The following is a 9,446-nucleotide window of genomic DNA, read 5'->3' on the forward strand; positions in this document are numbered from 1 at the left end:
TTTTCTATCCTCGCTCCTCTTCCTGAAGAGGGTGTGACAGGGAAGCAGGCAGGCCCTTTGGGCAACGTTAACGTAAAATGCCATATGCTCCGCTACCAAACATTAGCTCCAGGTCCAATTTTACCAGGTCCATTGCATCAAGCGTGAGAGTTCATTGTGCGAAAGTTCATTCCTTCAGTTACTTAGCAATTTATGGATGCATGCTAATGGTAGTATCTTTATCAGTATATTTACATAATTGTTCATTATGTTATATTAAAGTTCCCCTCTTTTAATAAACTTATGAGTTAACGTATAAGTGCTGAGGCATCTAAACAGAAACCCTCTCACTTGCCAACAGTGGTCATGAGCAAGAAAGTCCTGTGATAGAAACTCCGGGCCATACACAGCAAGAGGGTTATCGGATCTAATTGGAGAGCATCCAGACAAGCAAGGGGGTACAATTCTTTTCTTTCTGCCTGGTACTCAAAGAAACATTCACTTACATAAAAATCTAGGTATTTGAAAATTTTTCTATTATACTTTAAAATAGTTTTTGATCACAAAAGCTAAAAATGTTTATTTGTGCTAAAATATCAGATCTACATTTTGGAATAAACATAGTCCTTTAATTTTGAATATTCTAACTACATTCGGATTACATTCCAATTGCTTTAGACATTTCTTTAGGCATCAGGATTAAAAGAGTGCTATGGAGCTTAAAGTACTCCTGATAGACTAAAGGTAAGCATAAAGATAAAGTAGAAAAGTAAACAAACAAACAAACAAACAAAAAAACAGAAGGCGGAGACAGGATAAGTGGAAAGGAGAAGAAAGATAAGAAAAAAAGAGGAAAAGGGAGAAAGACTAATCAAACATGAAGAGAATGGTAGAATTTAATGTGCAAAAATGTATTGCCTCTCACAGACTCATTTACATAAGTAAGAATATGATGAATAATAAATATGCACCACCTGACATTTTGTATAATTTCTATCTTTGATATTTGGCCGTGCAAGTCCAAGTTTGAGCTCCATGGGGCCTCTGAGGGAACTGAGACATTTGAAAGCTGCAATTTGCCAGAAGCACACAGCTGGCTGGTGTTGCAATGGGGCTTGGATGCCAGGCCTCCAGGCATTCTGCCTGGCACTCCTTATCCACAACATCTACATCGCATCTGGGCATGCAGTGCCCAGAACTTACATAGAGCAGAAGTAGAGCAAGAATTTGCAGAGGGTAGAACTATGTGTATTTATAGGGAGGAAATACATACCCAAGGATGAAGAATGGGACTATCTTTTGTGAAATAGCATCTTATATAAACGGAGGTAATTCTCTTTCATTAAGTGTCCAGAGCCCATCATTAAAATTCACATGAGAGTTATTGCCTGTTACTGCCAGTTCTCCTATTGCCTGCTCTCCCAGATGATGAATGAAGCCAGAATAAATGTTATAGATTTTTTAGAGCTGCATATAATATGGGCAACAGCAATAAACTCATGACATTTCACCTTGCTCAGCAAACACAACACAAAGGTCAGGAAGGATAAATGTTTGTGAGAAGGAAGGAAAAATGTATGACTACAACTTCATTGTCTTCTATTGAGTGATGATGCATCACATTTAGTATTTGTATGAAAAATTGAATCAAAATGTATGTAAACGGGACATGATTTATCATAGTCAAGATTTGTGGCAGGGCTATATGCAACATCATCAGTGAGGCAGTTTATAGAAAATGTCGGTGTGGTGAATATTTATTATTCTTCATGTTTTCTTTGAATCATTTAGTGTGTCATTCAGTAGCTATATACTGCATGTCAATGCTAGTATCGTGCTGGGCTCTGAGTTTTATGAAAGGCGCTAAGCTGTCATGTCAGCTCCCAAGTGGGAAATGCTTCCTGTAAATTGATAAGAAAAGAAGATGCCCCAGTAGCATATGAACTTTAAAATAATCCTAATAATGAAGAGAATAAAATGAAGTTTTCCTTCATTTTATTGTGAAAATAGCATATTGTATTTACCTAAATAGTCTAAGAGTAAAAGAATTATAGTTCCATTTTTAACATTCTCCTAGGTTTATATAGGGGAAATCAAATGTTACGTACCATAGGTTACAACAGTTCTATATTTTAAGGGAATAAATGTTGCTCCTGATAAGTTTTCAGACTTGAAAAAAGTCTATTGAATTAGAGAAATAAGACATTTGAAATTGTGAGGATACCTGAGGATATTTCTGAATCCAATATGTGTTACCGGACATATGTCCAAGACAAAGAAGTCACCTCTTTTTTTAGGTTTCTGCTGCATCCCAGACTATGTATGGATTTAACTTCACCTCTCTTGGTACAATTTCTCCACACAAATAAAAGACATTTTGAAAGCTTAAATAATAAAATTTCACAAACATTCCAATTACTGTCTTCTCATAGTAATAATTGGTTCCCTCCCCTATTATGAGAACTGGCAGACTAAATTGCACAAGTAATTTTAAAGTAACATTAGTTATATTTAGTATGATAGTTAAAGAAGAAAATATTGTAATGATCTAATTCCAAAAAATACACCAGGATCAACAGAAATGAAATTTTAATACAAGAACCTGGTTTATATCTTTGTTATCTAATTGGTTCAGATCTTGTGGTCATTCAACAAATATCTAATAACATACTTATGAAATTTTTCTAAATTTAGCACTTAAGAGAACATAAAAATCATTATGGTTGGATTTATTGTCATTAACACATTTATGCAATGATTTATATTTCCCAAGTACTTCTCTTTATATTACTTAATTTAAAATTTAAATATTCCTCTAAGATAGGCTGGATAGGAATTAAAACCCACATTCAGTAGACAAGGAAACTGAGGCTCGGATTCAGTGATGCTTCTCCCAGATGGCCATGGAAGGCCAAAGCTAGACTTCCAATTCAGGTATTCTCATTCTCTTCTCACACTGACCCCTGCCTTCAAGGAGGTCACCCCCAACCCCTACCCCCCATCCCTCCATCCCCCCACACACTCACCAGTATAATACTTCAGGCCATGAGGGAGGTAAAGACAGAATGCTGATAGATTTCATAGTCAGGGAAAATCATATTTAGTTGATAGTAAGCAAGACACCCTTCATGGAAGAGTTGGTATTTTATTGCATGACATTTATCAACTGTCTGCTCTGTGCCAGCTAATTGATATGTCATGCATTTAGAGCTAAGCAGCACTTCATTGTCTGCTTTCAATTAGCTCAGAGAGGGCAAAGCAAGACCATTGTAACCCAGGCTACAATACAAAAGTGGAGACCGCTTTCACATGTAGGAGAAGCACGGAACTCAGACCACACTGAACAGATAACATCTGAGCACTGTCATGTGTTATTCTCTAAGCCAGTGGTTCTCAACCTTCCTAATGCCATGACCCTTTAATACAGTTCCTCATGTTGTGGTGACCCCCAACCATAAAATTATTTTCATTGCTACTTCATAACTGTAATTTTGCTACTGTTATGAGTTGTAAGGTAAATATCTGATATGCAGGATGTATTTTCATTGTTACAAATGGAACATAATTAAAGCATAGAGACTAATCACAAAAACAATATGTAATTATATATGTGTTTTCCGATGGTCTTAGGCAACCCCTATGAAAGGGTTGTTCGACCCCCAAAGGGGTCGCGACCCACAGTTGAGAACCGCTGCTCTAAGCAATGGGAAGACAATGATGGGTTTTAATCAGGAGGATTATATCTACTGTGATAGGAAAGAGATTTATTATGAAGATGGCTATTTGGGAAGTTAATGCAGCAATCCAGTCAATAAATATTTAAGGGGCACATTAAGGCAGTGTCAGCAGAGCTGAAGAGTACAGATTTGAGAGGTCAAACAGGCTGTATGTGGTGACAATTTGCAAGCTAAGGATAAAGGAAGGGATGAAGTCAGAAATGATTCTCACATTCTGAAAAGGTGAGTGTGATTTTAACACATGAACACATGTCTCATGGAGCTGGGGAATTTTGTGCTACAGGAAAAAGATGAGTAATTTAGTATCGATATTGATTCGAACATGGAATATAAGTAGGGAGGTCGTGAGAGATTTACATAGGGCTTACTACTTGCCAGCACAGTTTCAGCTAATTTTTTTCTTCAATACTCCTCATCTCAGTGAGGTAGGCAAGTAATACCACTATCCTCTTTTGCACATGATTAAGCTAAGACAGAGGAAAACAAAGCAACTTGCCCAATGAAATTCAACTAAATAACAGCAACATCAGGATTTGATCTCAGGTTGTTCTCACTTTTAGCCTCTACAACTGCTACATCTAAGGTCAGAGCCCCAAGATCATTGGAGACAGAATAATAATTTTTCTGTGGTAGTTAATGCTTGAGATTAAAGTTAATAGGCTTTTGGACAATGTACAACAATGGTAAGTATTTTAGGTACTTCTTTTTTTTTCTTTTTTCTAGAAAATTCATACTTCAGGTCTTGAAATAAATATTTTAATTAAAAATCAGACTAGCGAGGAAATAACATGAAATAATCATGAAGCGCATCATTTAAAAAGTAATCATATGTGGTATATTTACAGTATGTATTTGTACTATACAGAATATACAGTATATCTGTACTATAATGTATATACAGTATATTTGCTACACAATTATATACAGTATGTTTACAGTATATATTAGTAAATAAAGTAGAATAAAACAAAAATGGTTATAGATGACATGAGCAGAACAAGGAAGAGTAATAAATTGATTATTCTTAAAAATATAGAAAATCAATGATTGCAAGAGTTATGATGCCATGAGCAAAAAGGAAAAAAATCAACACAAATACATGATTTATAGGATAAGATTTTAGGGTTTTCTCTCCTTGTTTTTTTGGAATTAGTAGGAATGATATAGAATTAGAAGTTTTTTAATGTCTTACATCTATGAACTCCAGCTCAGAAGTGACTCTGTCTATCCCGTTTGTTTTGGCATTTTCTAAACCCAACATCATGTTAATGACATCAAATATTTACAACATGTATTTTTTCAGTAAAACTAGATAAGGGGACACAACTGAGGTGACAATGAAGTTTTGAGAAACGTGCATAAAAAGTTGAATCTAGCCGAAACCGGTTTGGCTCAGTGGATAGAGTATCGGCCTGCGGACTAAAAGGTCCCAGGTTCGATTCCGGTCAAGGGCATGTACCTTGGTTGTGGGCATATCCCCAGTAGGAGGTGTGCAGGAGGCAGCTGATCAATGTTTCTCTCTCATCGATGTTTCTAACTCTCTATCTCTCTCCCTTCCTTTCTGTAAAAAATCAATAATATGTATATAAAAGTTGAATCTAACTATGTTAAAAGGAAGGAGACCACTAAGAGAATGTAAAATGAGAAGAAAAAAATTGTAACACAAATCCTTGGAGAATTCCTTTTGAAATTGGAGAGGAAAAGTACCAACATGGTGTGATTTTACTTGGCAGAAATGTAGAGAAGGAACTGAAAGAGAGGGAAACTAGTAGTGGTATGGAGAGGTTATTTCAAGAAGCAAGTATTTGACTAATAAATTCAGAGAAGGTAAGAAAGCTTGATCTGATAAAAAGGTTATTGGATACCATGGCTAGATCACAATTTAAATGATAGGGAACTTTAAATAGTAAAATCAGGGTCCAAGTTTATAAGAGTAGTGTCAGAAGTTTAAGGATGAAAGGAGTGAGATTTTCTGTGGTCTCTATATTTTGAAGCCATGACTGCATAGTGATGAATCTTCACCACACTTTACACAAGTTGCGAAGGAGATGACTCCATTCATGCTTAGGAAGCAGTCCACGCTGTTTCACTGAAGTGAATGGTGATTTATAAGTATAAAGAATGTAAAACAAAAATAAATAGTGTTCTGTTCTTCCTGCCTTTGTACTAAATAACCATGCAAGGTTCTCCATACTGTACCGAGTATGCTACATTAGCAGCACCAATGAGCAGAATGACCCAAGAGAAAAAGATGTGCGTTGGATGCATCATCAGCACTGCTATTGGCTCATATCATCTGGGTTTATAACGAAAAGTAGAATAATCAGCAAGTTACTTACACCCAGGAGATTATCATTTCTGCTGTTTGACCTAGCGTGTCTTTTAGAAGGACTCCTCTTTGCTGAGTTTCTCAAAGTTGATATTAAATTTTTAATTAAAGTAGAGCTCAGTAAGAGCATCTTTACCACTTTGCAATCAGCTTTGAGTCTTAAGACATAATAACTGCAGTTCTAATATTAATCAGAATAATTATTCAGAAATTCATAAGAGTGTGTCATGGGGTAATTGTATGGATTAGGAAACTGAGAGCCTTTCTGCTCCTTCCTCAGTTTCAGGACTTGATGTAAGAAAATAATGACTATATTTAAGATGGCGGTACTGTCTAATTTTAGAGCATTGTCTTTGCAATTATATCCAGAGCTTGTGACACATTATTTGGATATTCTCGGTGACAGTAAGTTTTCCTCCTTTGAGGATAAATATAAGTTAGGGAAATGGCTTTAAATTTTGAAGGCATTGTTGGGGAATAAGGTAAAGGTCAACATGAGAAATTTTATTGCTAATCAAATGAGGAGTAATTTTAATAGTAATGCTGTTTCCCCATAGTAAATTTCCTTTAATACTGGAATGAATAAAGTAGTATAAAACAGATGTTTATAGATGACGTTAGCAGAACAAGGAACTCATTTCCTTGTGTATTGTGTCAATAGTGTCACATGTCCACATTATATTGAGGAGAACTTCGGTATTCGAATGCAAAAATACTCTTGAATATTTTGAGAATAGAGTGTTAGAGTATGGCACTAAGTTTTTAATCATGAGATGGTCACTGCAAACTGGGTAAGCAAAACACCTTAGTTCAAGCCAGCCATTACTTTATTTTAAAAATATATTTTATTGATTTTTTAGAGAGAGAGGAGGAAGATGGAGAGCAAGAGGGAGAAGGAGAGGGAGGGATAGAAAGAGGGGGAGAGAGAAAGAGAGAGAGAGAGAGAGAGAGAGAGAGAGAGAGAGAGAGAGAGAGAGAGAAAGAGACACTTATGTGATAGAGAAACCTTTATCAGTTGCCTCCTATACGCACCCCAACTGGGGTTTCAAACCTGAAACCTGGGTATGTGCCCTCACCAGGAATTGAACCAGCAATCTTTGGGTGCATGGGATGATACTCAACCAACTGAGCAACACTAGCTAAGGCAAGTCAGCATTTCTTAATTGTAAATCACAATAATATTCATATCATGGTTGGGGACAGGGACAGTGATTGTCCAAAGGTAAGATTGGACATGAGCAATTTTGACCAAATGGCAGTTATTTGTATGTGTAGAAAAGGCACATTAAGAAAGAAATATCTAGAAAAATAGAGGCTATTGACAAATAGAAAACTGAATATGTGCCAGGAAGAGATAAAGAATAAAGGAAGAGGGTTGAGAGAGACTAGGGATAGTCAGGAAAGAAAGGCCATTTTTATAAAATTATGTTAATTGGAGAATTAGCTGAATTGCCTGGGAAGAAAAGTGCCTTTTAAGTTAGGAGAATTGTGATAACTTCTGGAGTTTTGTACAGCGCAGGCCTGTTGTTGGGCCACAGCCAAATGTTTCCAGATGGCCCTGGTAATCAGGAGGCCCCCTGACAACTCACTCCAGAGTCTAAAACAAATGGAAAATGAAAGATATGGCTCCTTAGTAAGATTGCCTATGCACTCAAACAGTGGCGTCCGTTATCGAGCATTCTGCCGATCCTGTGGCTGCTATTCCGATCACAGAAGCTATTTTACTTAAGATGAGAGGAGGTCTCGTTAATAAATAACACTGCCTGTTATTACTGTACTATTTAGATGACATACAAATACTGAAGGAAATAAAATGAAATAGACCCAGAGAGAATTTTGTAGCAATTTCCCCCTTTTATATGCCATATGGAGCCATCAATTTCTGAACAAAATTAAGATTTAAGATATACATGTTAGCACACATACATCCATGTATAAAATAAGAAACTACAGAGGGGCTTTGCCTTACAAGTTTAATTCGTTCCAAGACCGAGCTCATTAAGGAGCTTGTTAACTCAAATTACTCTATCAACTCAATGCAAAAAATTGGTGGTGAGACAGCTGGTATCTCAAAAAATTCATTAGTCGGGCCACTCGTAAGTCAAGGCCCCACTGTACTACAAATTTTTCCTAGATGGGTTTTCACAATGGAAGAACTTTTTCATGTATATGAAAAATGAGTATAGTTATTTTCAACTTCTGTAATAGGGCAAAGACAAAAATATAAACATGAATAAAAGGCAGGAATTTCATCTTTGCTTTATGTTAAAGTATGAAATAAATGTAAAGAAATATATTCATTTGTTTTTTGAGATAAATGAGACTGTTCTACAGAAGATTGGTAATAAAAGATTTCAATTGATATATTATTATAAATATGTAACCTAGAAATCTTAGAAAATTGTGTTAGAACAATGGGGATGAGTTGAAGATTAGTAAAAATTTAAAGGAAAATATGAATATTTGATACTCAAATAGCCAATCTTGCTTTCCTTTTTTTAATATCATACAATAGTTGCTAAATATTACTGCCTATTATTTATTGTCTGAAAATTGATTACTAGAATCTGTATATTTTAGCAGTTTTTGTTTATTAAGCAAATCTATTTTTACATAATTCTTAATTACAAAGCAATTCTGTTTTTGTGAAAGAGATGAAATGAAATAATGTTGGTCCTGTCCTTTAAATAGGGTTAATTAATTTAAAAAGATGTTTTTGATATTATGCTCTGAGTAAATTTATTTACTCAAAGCCATGTGGGTGACTTGAAATGGTGCTCTTAAACACTGGATCGTTTAACATGAATCATTTCCATAGGGCCTTGCAGGGCATGAGTCTTGGAAAAAGTAAACCCTACTTCTCAAAGGGATATGTTTAGTTTTGTATTTTGAAATTTATTTTGACTATATTGTGGGGAATAGAATGGAAGGAGCATAATTGGATGAAGGGGGAAAGTTGGGTAGGTATTCCAAAAATCAATTAAAAGCATCAACTCTGAATCCAGGTTGCCGAGGATTGAGCACAGCATACTTACTAGCTGTGCGACTTTGGGTGAATCACTTAGTCTCCCTATGTATCAATTTTCCTATCAGTAATTTAGGAATAATCATAGTTGTTACCTCAGGGGTCATCATCAGAAATGTATAAGTTAATGTATCAGAGAACATGCCAGGCACAAGGCCAGCACAATGTAAGCGCATATGGTAGTAAACTAGGATTAGAATGGTTATGGAAAGAAGTGGACCACATTTCAGTACATTTAGGTATTAGAATGAGCAATGCTTAGTGGTTGTCTGACTATAAATAGTGAGGAAGGTAGTGTCATATGCCATTCACTGAAATATAGTCTTAAAGGATAAGGGATTGTGTGAGTCATGGGAACTTACAAATATATATATAT

General features: G+C 35.6%; 1 protein-coding gene across 1 annotated transcript in view; it reads left to right on the plus strand.

Annotated features, from left to right (window-relative positions):
* The window catches only part of GRIA2 (glutamate ionotropic receptor AMPA type subunit 2), a 120,979-nt gene that overhangs the window by 52,607 nt on the left and 58,926 nt on the right, over positions 1-9,446 (plus strand). The window lies entirely within an intron of this gene.

This window comes from Myotis davidii, unplaced genomic scaffold (assembly GCF_000327345.1).
Source record: "Myotis davidii unplaced genomic scaffold, ASM32734v1 scaffold392, whole genome shotgun sequence".
Lineage (NCBI taxonomy): Eukaryota > Metazoa > Chordata > Mammalia > Chiroptera > Vespertilionidae > Myotis > Myotis davidii.